We start from the raw sequence: 13,057 nt of genomic DNA, 5'->3' as shown, positions 1-13,057 counted from the left end.
AATCATGCCTGTGATCTCTTCTTCGTTGAAGTCGAGGTCGACGCCCTTGACGACCCCCTTACACGTGTTGTCCGGCGCAGCCAAATAGGAGCCGACCTCGTAGTTTGCCCCTCCAACTTTTTGCATGACGTTGGAACACACAATATCGTTGGCGATTTCGGCCGGAGCAAGCTGCGCCGCCGACGCGAGAGCATGGGCCACCTTGATTTGACTCACGTTCTTCACATTTAGGCCTCTCCTGGGCCTAACTATGATCCTGTAGTTCTCTCTCGGCAGAGGGGGGAGCCTGGACGCAGCAATGATACGCTTTTTCACGCCGGCGGGAGTGCGTGCCCCGCCGATTCCGCCTCCTCGTTGTGCCGAGTGCGTCTGCCCGCCCTGCGCGGGCGTTCCTTGCGTTTTGGAATGGCCGTAGTCCACCCGGACTGCATGCACTCTTCAGGAGTAATATCCCCCCCTCCACGGTGACTTGCATGGACATCTTGGGAAGAACAGGAACGGCTGCGCGGGGGAGACGCTCCTCCGCCACGCCTTCGGCGGAGAAGTAGGCTTAGCCTTTTAGGCCTAGCGGCATTGTCTGGTCGAAAAGACTTGAGAATCCAGCAAAGGGACCACTCACAGACACAGGTCGGCAAAAAATGTGGAGCTCACTCAGACTCACTCACGAAACATATCTTACCCTTAGGGCTCACTCGGACTCAGACTCACCAAACTTTTGCTCATCCGGACTCACTCGGACTCAGACTCACTATAATTTTTCTCAACCAGACTCACTCGGACTCAGACTTACCAAAATATAATTCACTCGAACTCACTCAGACTCAGACTCACGGCTCGATCTGAGTCTGAGTGAGTCTGAGTGAGTCGACTCATGAGTCTGTTAGCCTATAATTAGCCTTTTTCTACCATATTGTCAATGCTTTTATCACCAATATCTCGCATAATCGGTGCGCTACTTGGCACCTTTTGTGCTCGTACCTTCAAATACGAGTTATCTGAGCTTGCAGTTCAGTAAGGACCTTTTTATTGAAAGAGATGACTCCCACGAGATATTTTTATCAGTAACTTGCCGTGAAAAAGTTTGCTCCCTCCTCAACTCACGCCTCTGATAAATAAATATTGAGCTGACATATGAACGGTAGCGCGTTGAAGTATGTGGGACTATACGTGAGTATAAACATGAGCCGACATAAGGCTGATAGTAATGCTGAAGTGAAGTAGATAGGACCATAGGTCGGTAAAAAATGTGGAACTCACTCAGGCTCACTCATGCAAGATATTGTGCCCTTGAGGCTCACTCAGACTCAGACTCACCAAAACTTTTCCCAACCGAACTCACTCGGACTCAGACTCACAAAAACTTTACTCACCCGAACTCACTCAGTCTCAGACTCACGTCTCGATATGAGTCTGAGTGAGTCTGAGTGAGTAGACTCATGAGTGAGTTTGCAGACCTATGCTCACAGACGAAACTTTGGTATCGACGTGAACTTCGTAACTTGCCGCGTCAGGTACCACAAAAGGTAGCATAAAGCACAGAAACTAGCGGACTGAAATCATTGAAACAAGCAGGAGCCGATGTTCAAACTTTTGCACTAGTCGGCGCCCCCTGGTGATCACTCGAATAACTACGAAAAAAAATTAGACGAGGGTTCATTGGAGCCTTCCATGTAAGAAATGTGCGAGAGAAATGTGTGAGTGAGGCTTCTGTCACGATGTCAGACAAGGAATTCGCTTTCTTGCTAAGCGCGTATAGAACTCGACTTACAGATGTGTGACGTCAGCCTCAAGGTTGTAACTACTTTTTGATCTCGTTACGTTTGCATGACGTAGGTTTTTTAATGTTTCTTTATCTTATTTTTGTCGTATTTATTTGAATACACCACCAGGGTTCGTGTGTGTTAATGAAGGTAAAAGTGCATTTCTTCTTTCTAATACCGGGGTCACACGGACACTTTTGATCGCGATCAGGGCCGATCCGGGTCGTACTTATTCATCGCGATCAAAACTTAGTCGCTGCTACTTGGTACAGCCTAATCCGGATCGAGTTTGGCGCAGACGTCGACCAAATCACGATCACGGAGCCAGATCGCGATGCGCTGATCGGGATTTTGAAGTGACCGTAAAGCAGCACCTGATCCGGATTGAACCCAATCCGGATCGGTCCTGATCGCGATAAAAGGTGCTCGTGTGACACCGGTATAATATAGCAGTCGTGAGTTTGCGCCCGTGCTGTCCGATTCTTTCTTAGTCCGCGTGTGTGTATTGCTCAGCGAGTCATGAACCTGCTGGTTGCTCTTTCCTGAGCAAGATCGCGGAGGGCAACCAGGCGGGAGTCTGTACCCAAGTATGGCTCACCGAAAAGCAAAGGAACGGCACTCTGCACTTAAGATAATATTGGCATCAAACAACGAAATATTCCGAAGTGCCTTGGGTGCCCTATATACTTCCTAGTTTATTGACCAAATGGAACAGGGTTCTAAAAAGTGCCGCTTTGTGAATACGTAATATACACTTGAAAAGAACAATACAGAAGTCATGCCGCTTTAATAAACGACCTATTTATTAGTATAAAACCATATAAGGAAGAACTAGAAGACGTTGTCGAATTTGTCGAATCTAGAGTAGTTGTTAATCTAAGAACAATGCACAATTACTCATACCTCGGACTGTGCTCATACTTATGTGATAAATATAACAAAGCTTTGTTGCGTCATTGCAACACCCGGCACTCAGCAATGTAGTTGACATATCACAGAGCTGAAATGCAGTTAAACAGGTCTGCTCAAACGCGGTCTTACGTTCTGCCCCACGGACAATGTGGTGAACGAGTATGAGCTGCACAAAGATATAACAGTTTTTAAGGTGTTTGTGCATCAAGAAATTTTGTTAACGCGATAGCGTTAAAGAGCTTGTTTCGTACAAGTTCCGGTGTCGGCGTCGTTGGTTGTGAGCGAAAAATCAGCGCTGTCCGTAGGCGAAAATTCGAGATAGATATAAACAAATAAATAATAATATCTTCGCTTCGATTGGGTATCTAACCCGGGCCTTCTGCATGGCATGCAGCTGTCTCACTACAGAGCCACGACTTTACTGGGAACAGCATCCGAAAAAAATCATATACGAATCTCATGTAATGCAAGGATTCTCCTTAACGCATGTAATGTTGCATGGCAGAAGTGTAGAATCGCGCCAGGCTCCAAAACATGTGAATCGCACAAGGAGTGGATGGTTTAAAGGCTCACCCATTACAAAACACCGAGACATACTTAATCATCATTATCAACAGCAAAATCGTCAACAAAGGCAGCAGCTGCGTAGGTTCGCGTGTCGCCTTAAGGACGCGTAGTGGGTACTTCGCTGATTCGCAAAAGGAAGAATTATGCGTAGTGGGCAATTCGCAACTGTAGCTGCAGTAGGTATTATAGAATAGTTTTAAACGGCCGGTGTCACTTGAAGAGACGTTACTTTCTCTGCGGCATGGTTTAGGTGTACATCGATAAGCGAAGTGAGGCTACCGATTGAGAAGGTGATACGAGCGGGGACCGATTACGCTATCGCGTTCTGCTCTTGAAGCGAAGCTCAAGCTTCCTCCAACTTTTTGATTAGGTAGATGAAGTAAACGCGAGGAATTACGCTCTGCGACGGCCAAACACGCGGACGCCAGATGCACAACCATTCCATTATAAAACTGCTCGGAATGATTAATTCTCGGCACAACCCAAAAGAGTGGCAAGCCAGAAAGCTTATCTCACTGGGCGAACGACGTTTTAAAACAACTTCAGGAGAGAAAGGACATTGTGTAGCAAACAAGCTCATGCCGATAGCGATGGCGATGCCGCTGAGGCCACTCTTCTTCTCTACAATTGCTACAATACCTGCGTAAAAAAGGGCGCAGTACAGTAATTTGGCCAATAATAAAATACAAAGACGAGACTCTCAGACAACTCAGTAAGAACATACACTATCAAAAATTAGATTCCTAATAAATTCTGCTGCATAAATTAGGAATATAGAGTACGATTACGGAACTTCTAGCCACACACGTACCAAGTACTGCTTTTCCATGCCGAACTAATAAACAAGCAGGTCGTTTCCACCTGCTTCAGAACACTCGTTAGGTTTCAACAGACGAGTTGCCGCGCGAATCCCAGGTAGACCTGTAGAATCCAACACGTCTACTGGACGTCTACGAAAATAGCCTAATGGTCATTTATGTCACATACCACTCGTTCTTCTATCCTTTCTTCAGGATACACCTCACTTCCTTCAGATTGTAGACAAAATTAACAAAACACAGCCTGGTCATTCTGGCCACTTTAGATGTCTGCTACTTGAACGCGTATACCTAAATGAATCTAAGTGGTGTGGAAGTCTCCCAAGCATAGCAAGCCAGCACAGACGACTGAAACGTACCTTTCATTACTGAAATAAATCCTTACACTTAATTATGTTGATTTAGATTCGACATGCTACCCAAAACAGCCAAGGAAATTATACAGAATGTTATTTGCAGTCTTTTAACTTCGTTGCAACAATTGTGATATATATGAAAATAATTTTTTTTAATTCGAAAGTTTGGCCAACGGCATACAGAGTTAAATATACCGGGTGTCCCAGCTAAATTTAGCCAAGGGTTAAAAAAATACAATGTTAGAGGCAGGCGAGTGAAATCAGTTGCAAATTGCTGACAGCAACCTTGCGCACTACAGACAATTTTTTGTTTTGTAATTAAATAATTTGTCAATTAGAATTACTTAACTAAACTGCTAAATATTAACTTTAGGCAAGAAATGCGACTTGCAAAGTTCGAGAACGTCTTCAGAAACTCCCATTGCATTATTTGCGATAAAGAAAGTCTCACCTATACCATTTTACAGCGAAAGCTGTTATGAGATCATTTCACCGGCCGTTTTTGGCGCCGTAGTTGTCCGCCACCGCTGCCGCCGCCGCCGCCGGTGTCCGTAACCAGTATCGCTCGAAATAAGAAAAAAAAACGAAATTTCAGGATGAAGCGAGGTTCGAACTAGGGCCTTCTGCGTGGGAGCCCTATATTCAACATCTGAGCCATGCCGGTGCTTGACAGGGCTTTGCGAAAAGGTCCTATACAGGTTTCATGTCGGGAAGGAACCACATTAGCATATGCAATATAGCGTGGTAGAAGAGTAAAATAAGCACCAAGCTTCTCACAACGCGAATTCTGTAACCAGGCGTCAAAAAATGCGAATTGCGCAACGAGTAGGTTGTTGAATGCTTCCAACCCATTACGAAGGGCTCTGCAATAATTCTTCATCGTCATCAGGCACAGCATCAACAAAGTGCGCGTAATGCCTTACATGCACTTAGCAGGTACCACGGCTCTCTGTAGAATGACGAAAAATTGCACAGTGCCTACTGCCCTACTTCTCAAAAATTACAATGATTTATAGCGTAGTGGGTTCCTCGCAAGTGCACCTGTATTGGTTGCCAAGGAAGCCCATAAGCGCATGATCCATTTCCTCGGGGTCTCAGTAAAGTTCTTCGCCCCATCCCTCTCTCTCCCACGTCAACGTATGTTATACAGCATGACGGGAGAGGGAAATAGCGACTGGGCGTCACCCAATGCAAATTACATAACTGGTGGGCCGTTTAAAGCTTCCAACCCATTACAAAGGGCTGAGCCATAATTCTTCATCGTCATCAGTCGTCGCGTCAACAAAGTGCACATAATGCCTTACAGACGTGTAGGTGGTGCCTCGCTTCTCCACCGAATGAAGAATAATGGCATAGTATAGGTTCTTCCCAACTCCCCAAAAATTGTGATTTATGGCGTAGTGGGTACCTTTCTAGTGTATTTGTATTGTAGCCCCAAGAGAGCTTACAACGGGCTCTAGAAACGCCGCTCTTCCAGCTTTCGCTGTGAGTGTGCTGTGGTTTCAGCGCAGGCCTGGCGTTTTTTAAAGACGATAGTCTTTCTTGGGGAACTTAAACGCAGAAAGTTTGGTCTGTCTTTCTGTCTGTCTTTCTGTTTGTCGGCACGTCACCCGATTCAGCCACCCGGCCAAAGTTGAACCACTTGCTTACCGCCCACCCATCTTGAACTGATACGGCTGTTCCTACTTGTGAACGTTGCCGATCAAAAAGTAAATATTACGCATATCTGAGGCGCAACATCATTAGGTAAGTATTAGGCGGTGTGTTCCTTTAATAGAAAATACATAGATACGCAATTTTAAAGACCTTAGTTTCTTAAGCTGTGCTGAAAATGCGACTGCGCTGAAACTTGTCTTCCTCCGTGCCCTCTGCACAAGCTCATGTTGTATTTCGGTTTCGGTTCAGTATTGCATTGTACGAATGACAGGGGGCGCCGCTCTGGCATTCCTGTTTTACCCAGGCGACGTGTAAATAAGAGAGTTTGTGGAGAGTACTCGTTGAGTGCGGACGTTTCTTCTTCTTCGGCGCATCGCGCCAAACAGCGTGTTCGGGCTGGCCGGCGTCCCCACCGGTCGCGTTGGTCACCGCCGGTCTTCGCCTGCCGCTGCGCCGGGACTACCAGCCCGCAACACAGCACTCATGTTTCCCGACGTATGGCCAGATGGCGTCCATATCTCACGCAGCACCTCTTCTATCGTCTTTAGACGACATTTGCAGCGAAGCACGCAGATACGCGGCCAATTTTTTCTCGTTGTTTTGTATTTTCCATATTGTAACCCGCTCCCCTCTGTAATGCTTCGGCGATTGACAGTAACGAAAGTAAATAAATAAATAAATAAATAAATAAATAAATAAATAAATAGCATCGCACAACCTGATGAAGCCAAGCACACAAAATTAGCCCAGCGTGCCTTTGTCGGGCTAAGCCAAGTTAAATATAAATGAGCGTAGTTAAGTCAAAGTAATTGTAGCCAAAGCTAATCAAACCTAGTTGAGAACGGTATCACCTAATAAAGTCTGCCGTAAGTAGCTTTAATTAGGCCCAGTCCAGCTTGCTGTTTTCACGTTAAGCGAAGTTAGGCTTATATGAGCTCAGATGAGTCGAGGTAAGTGTAGCCAAATCTAATTAAGCATAGTTGATCATGCTATCCCTTAATTTAGCCGAGCTAAATTAGCCTAGATAAGGCAAACCTAATCACGGCATATTAATCCATTCGACTTCCCATGAGCCCATAGAAGCCTAGCCCAGGAAAATACTAGTTACCCTTTACCAACTCCGTTCTAATTAAGCTCGTTTATGTCTTATTAGTGTTAACACAAATACTAATTATGTCTGATTATTTAGCCTGAGATCTAACCATACACACCCTAGATACTTGAGTTTCATGTGGCATATTTAGGCTAATTAAACATAACTAGGCTAATTAGGCAGCGTAAAGGTAAGTATAGATAAATCTGATTAAGCATGGTTTATCATGGTATCATAAAGCTATTCGGATCATAATTGGGTCAAATTAGGCAATGTCTCATTAAACCCAAATAATTAAATTGAAGTCGAATTCCCATGAGCTCAGAGAATACTCAGGAAGATACTAATTACTCCTGACCGAGTCGAGTCTCATTGAGCTAAATTAAATCTAATAAGCCTTGACACTAAATATAATATTACTGATTAATGTGTGTGACATCAAAGCCCACCCGTGGTACTCGAGTTTGCCGTCGCAGACTTATGCAAATTGGCCTAGTTACACCTAATTGAGATTGAGCTAAGCTCGGACTTCCTAGGAAACCACTAGCTCCGCTGTGACTTAGCCTTGCGCCTCTAGTGCAAGCTGCCCACATTACTTTTTTTTGGGGGGCGAAGCTCCTTTGGGTGTGGGTCTGTCCCTCCTCTATAGTATGTAGTAGTAGGTAGCCACCTCTAGTTCTTGGAGAGTTCACTAGATGGCACTGTCGTAGCCACCTCTAGTTCTCAGAAAGATCCCTAGATGGCGCGGAGGCGCTCGTTCCGCCAGGCGCTCGCGGAGGCGCTCGTTGCTCGTCGCGCGCGCGGACTGCTAGAGAACGGACGTGTTTTTCGTTGGCTCCGGAATGACAGCGTCAGATAAGTTTCTTTTTTTTTTTGCATGATTCGAGCTTGTTTTTTTTAGTTATATGAGTACATAAGCCACTAGATTGAAGGTTAATAGGGCTTACAACTTTGTACTGTTTCCTGTGTGACAGTTGCCTGGTTGTTTTTTATTATTATTATTATTATTTGTTTGTTCGGACACCACGTGGCTGAAAGGTACACATGTGATTTGCAGTGCAGCATACTTGCGGAGTTTAGTGATATCATTTGGCTTTAAGCGTATTTAATCCGCCGTGTGAACGATCTAGCCATGGTCAAAAAGACCGTAAAGTGTTCAGGATGCAGAATGGGATGGAAAATAGAGGTTTGTACGGATGAGAAGACAGAGGGAGCTGACGTCAAGTGTAGGCAATGCGAGTTAGAGGCGAAAATGGAAATAATGATGGCTGCCCAGAATGAGCTCATGGTAAGAATCGCCGAGCTGGAAAATGCGTTGGCGACAGAGCGGGAAAAAACGATGGCTATGGGGGAAAGGCTTAAGTCAGCCGAGGAGGGGTTAGCAAAGGTAGTCATGGCGAACAAGGAAGCAAGCGACAGCGGGAACAGAGGGGCATCGACCCCCACAGTGGTAGACGCGAAGGGGGAAACAGGTTTGGAAAAGACAGGTGCAAGGGTCACAGGACCCAGCTTCCGCGAAGTAGTTTTGGGAAGGGGAGGGGACAATACAGCAGCAGTGGCACGCGCTAGTAACCGGGGCAGTGGCCAGGTGCGGGAGAGTCCAGCAGAAAAGTCGGAACACGTGATAATCGCCGGGGACTCGAATTTAGTTAGATGCGCAGAAGCAGTCAAGCAAAGGGTGAGAGGCGACAAACGGGTTTTAATAGGGAAGTTCCCGGGACATGGGCTGGGATCAGTGATGAGACAAGCTAGCGCAAAACTCGCAACTAAGGCTAATGGACGTAACCTCGTGATAATCGCGGGAGGTCTAAACGACGTCTTGAATGAAGAATCAGCCGAACTAGCGACCACATTAGCGAAAGGGGTAGATGACATGCGCGCCATTTCCCCTCAGGTGCAGATAGTGGTATGCACAATACCGGAGGTACCGGTGCGTGACGTCAACCTGCAAAGAGCGGTTGTTGACGCAAACAAAGAGATATGGCAGATGAGTCGAGAGAAAGGCATCGAGGTAGTGGAAATAAACAGAGAGGTGCACAGGTGGGGTGGTTTTCAAAGAGACGGAATACACTTCGATAGGAGGCTTGGTCATGAGGTGGGTTGGCGACTTGCGGGACGCGCAGTAGCTTTTTTGGGGGGCACACGGGCCCTTCGGTGCCCAGGGTAGCTTGTAATGAGGAAAACAACCAGGGGGACTCTTTGACAGGCAGTATAGCGAAAAACCAGAGAAAAGGTAAAAGAAGGGAGAAGGCGCGTGTTGCAATTAGTTACATTAACATGCAGGGTGGCAGAAAAAAGGAAAAATGGTTAGAGATTGAGGGACAGTTAAACAAGGAACAGATAGGTGTTTATGCGGTTACAGAAAGACACCTTAGAGACTTGGAAGAGCCACCACATATTGACAATTATATTTGGGAAGGATGTAACAGGATCACATCAGAAAGGAGAGGTGGGGGTGTTGGAATGCTAATTCATAGCAGAACAAAATGGGATAGAGTGAAGCAGACGTGTTCAGAGCACCTTTGGGTTTTCGGCACAGTAGGTCGAAAGAAAACGTGGCTAGGTGTAGCTTACTTGTGGACGGGGAATAACTGAAGAGAAAAGAATCTGGAGATAGTGAAATGAATAAGCACCGATATTAAAGAATTTGGTCATGATGCCGAAATAATCCTTCTAGGGGACATGAACGCTCACATTGACCTTGACGGATATTCAGACACCAATGACAAGTTATTGGTAGATCTCTGCGAGCAACATAGTCTTGAGATAGTTAATGTGGGGCCGAAGTGTGAGGGGCAGATCACGTGGGAAGTCGGAAACAGGCAATCGAGCATTGATTATTGTCTCATGACAGAAGGAATATATGACAAACTTAGAGAGATGAGAATAGACGAGGAAGGCATTAACAGCTTGGGTAGTGATCATAAACGCATAATATTACAAATGGGATATAAAACTGAAAATAAGAACATAGAATCAAAATTTGGCAGCTTGTATCTAAATGACAAGCAAATAACGAATGTAGCCGCAAGAGTCGAAGAAAAAGTAGACGAACTGCCAGGCAAATACTGGAAGTATAGTGAGCTGCTACATGTAATCACGAAAGAAATGGAAAAAGAGAAGAAAACTATTTGTTGGAAAGGAAAGAGAAAGCCAAAAAGTTGGTGGAACAAAGAAATCCGGGAGGCGATCGAGAAGCGACGTGAGGCATCACGGGAGCACAGACAGGCAAAAAAGGAGAAGCGGCCACAGGACGAAGTCAACCAAATATGGGAAATATATTTAGAGCAAAAATCCATCGTGCAGAAATTAGTCGAGGCAAAAATTAAAGGTGAAAGTGAACGCTGGATGACAGAGATTCGCGAAAAGAAGAAGGCCGCGCCTAGGATATTTTGGAGCCACCTAAAAGCGCTAGGTAGGAAGTCTGTCACAATGCAACAACGTTTGGTAGATGAAGGAGGAAATCAATTGGAAGGGCATGAAGCGCTAGGTTACATCCGAAAGATAACAGCCGATTCGTTTAAAAAGGTCACCCAGGGGATTCTCCCGGTAGGTAATAGTACGCAAAGGAGTGCAACTGACGAAGATGTAGTACTAGAGAATTTCAATTGGAAGAAGGCCGAAGGAAAAATTGCTAAGCGCACTACTCCGGGCTTAGATGGGGTTCCCGTCAGCCTCATTAACGAACTCGGACATAACACTAAAGAAGCACTGCTGAAAGCCGTAGAAAAGTGCTTACAGGAGCGGGAAATACCAGACAGTTGGCGAAAAAGTAGAATGAACTTAATCTATAAAGGCAGGGGAGAAAAGGATAACATTCGCTCGTATAGACCGCTAACCATTACATCGGTGCTATACAGGTTGGCGATGCAGGCAGTAAAATTAAAAATAGAAGCGTGGGTAGAACAAAATGATATTTTGGGAGAACCTCAGAATGGATTTCGAATCGACAGGCGGTTAGACGATAATCTGTTTGTTCTTACCCAGTGTATAGAAATATCGAAAATAGAAAACAGGCCCTTATACATAGCTTATCTAGATATCACCGGAGCCTATGACAACGTTAAGCAGGAAATTTTGTGGGATATATTGAAAGAAGTGGGCATAGGGGACGACTGTATACAGCTTTTGAGGGAAATATACCGAGAAAATACAGTTTGTATAGAATGGGAAGGAATAAGTAGCAAGGACAGCGTTGAAATTAGCAAGGGGCTGAGACAGGGATGTCCTTTGTCCCCGCTGTTATTCATGCTGTACATGGTGAGGATGGAAAAAGCGCTAGAAGGTAGCAACATTGGATTTAATTTGTCACACAAACAGGTCGGCACGATGGTTGAGCAGAAGCTTCCAGGTCTATTTTATGCTGATGATATTGTCGTATTTGCGGACAGTCAAGATGATATACAGCGACTGGCAGATATATGCGGAAGGGAATGTGAGGCTCTAGGACTAGGATTTAGTGCAGCAAAATGTGGATTGATGGTATTCAATGATCACGAAGACCATGGGGTCTTCATACAGGGCCAAAAAATACCGAGGGTAAGCGAATACAAGTACCTCGGAGTATGGGTAAATGAGGGGGATAGATATATGGAGGTACAAGAGAAAGCAGCGGTAGCAAAGGGAAAGAGGAATGCTGCAATTATGAAGCACAGAGCTTTATGGGGATACAATAGGTACGAGGTGCTTCGAGGGCTGTGGAAGGGTGTGATGGTCCCGGGGCTTACATTTGGGAACTCAGTGGTTTGCATGAAGTCAGAGGTACAATCAGGAATGCATGTAAATCAAAGGACGGTGGGCCGCCTCGCGTTGGGCGCTCACGGGAAGACGACAAATGAGGCTGTAAAGGGTGATATGGGATGGACAGGCTTTGAAGTGCGGGAAGCTGAGAGCAAAATGAGATTCGAAGAGAGGCTGAGGAAAATGAAGAGGAGTAGATGGGCAGAGAAGGTTTTCAGGTATTTGTATAGAAAAAGAGCTGACACGCAGTGGATAAAAAGAACTAGGAGGCTCACCAGTAAATATACGGCTAGCAGTGCGGGCGATACGCCAACAGGAAGCATTAAGCGGAAGGTCAGGGAGGCGGAGAGGACTTATTGGATGACAGCGATGGAAAAGAAGCCGGCTCTGAGTAACTACCGAAAGGGAAAAAACGAAATAAGGAGGGAAAGGTTTTATGATAATTCAAGGGGAAGCGCTTTACTGTTTGAAGCAAGGTCGGGCTGCCTTAGAACGCGAAGTTATAAAGCGAGATTCAGTAACGAAGACGAACACTGTACATGCTGCGGGGGAACTAAGGAAACGATGGAACCTGTACTGATTGAATGTGGCGATATTCACCCAGGTATACTTGTGGGCACGAGTCTACAGGAAGCCTTGGGTTTTAGGGACAACAATGGAAAGCTGAACACGTCCGCGATAGAAATAAGTAAGAGACGGTTAGAGCATTGGTGGCAGAAGAGTAGAGATAAAGTACAAAAAAATAAATAACGGGGGAAAAAAAATAAGGTCATTCTGCCTTAAGAGGCAGAGAGATAGACCGTGAATTTATATTTTTTTTGGTATAATAAGATAGATTTAATCAATGTAGACAAGGTATTAGGCCAGCATGAAACAAGGAAGTTTTTTCTGTTTTCTTCGAGCATGGTGGCAGACATGTCACCGCCCCGTTATAAAGGGGACGCTCATAGCATCCATCCATCCATCCATCCGTTGCAGATGCGTGCTCGAGTTCCCCGCCCCCCCTCTCTCGCCTCGCAACGCGGACGCTCCGCGCTCATTGCATTGCGGATGCGTACTCTAGTCACCCCCCCTCCCTCTCGCCTCGCGAGGCCGACGCAGGCAGCGTCTGCTAGCGAGTTTATTGATTGAAAAAATTGGCCGCGTATCTGCGTG

This window comes from Rhipicephalus sanguineus, chromosome 5 (assembly GCF_013339695.2).
Source record: "Rhipicephalus sanguineus isolate Rsan-2018 chromosome 5, BIME_Rsan_1.4, whole genome shotgun sequence".
NCBI classification, from domain to species: Eukaryota; Metazoa; Arthropoda; class Arachnida; order Ixodida; family Ixodidae; genus Rhipicephalus; species Rhipicephalus sanguineus.
The sequence above is the reverse complement of the archived record's forward strand: the minus strand, read 5'-3'. Positions refer to the sequence as shown.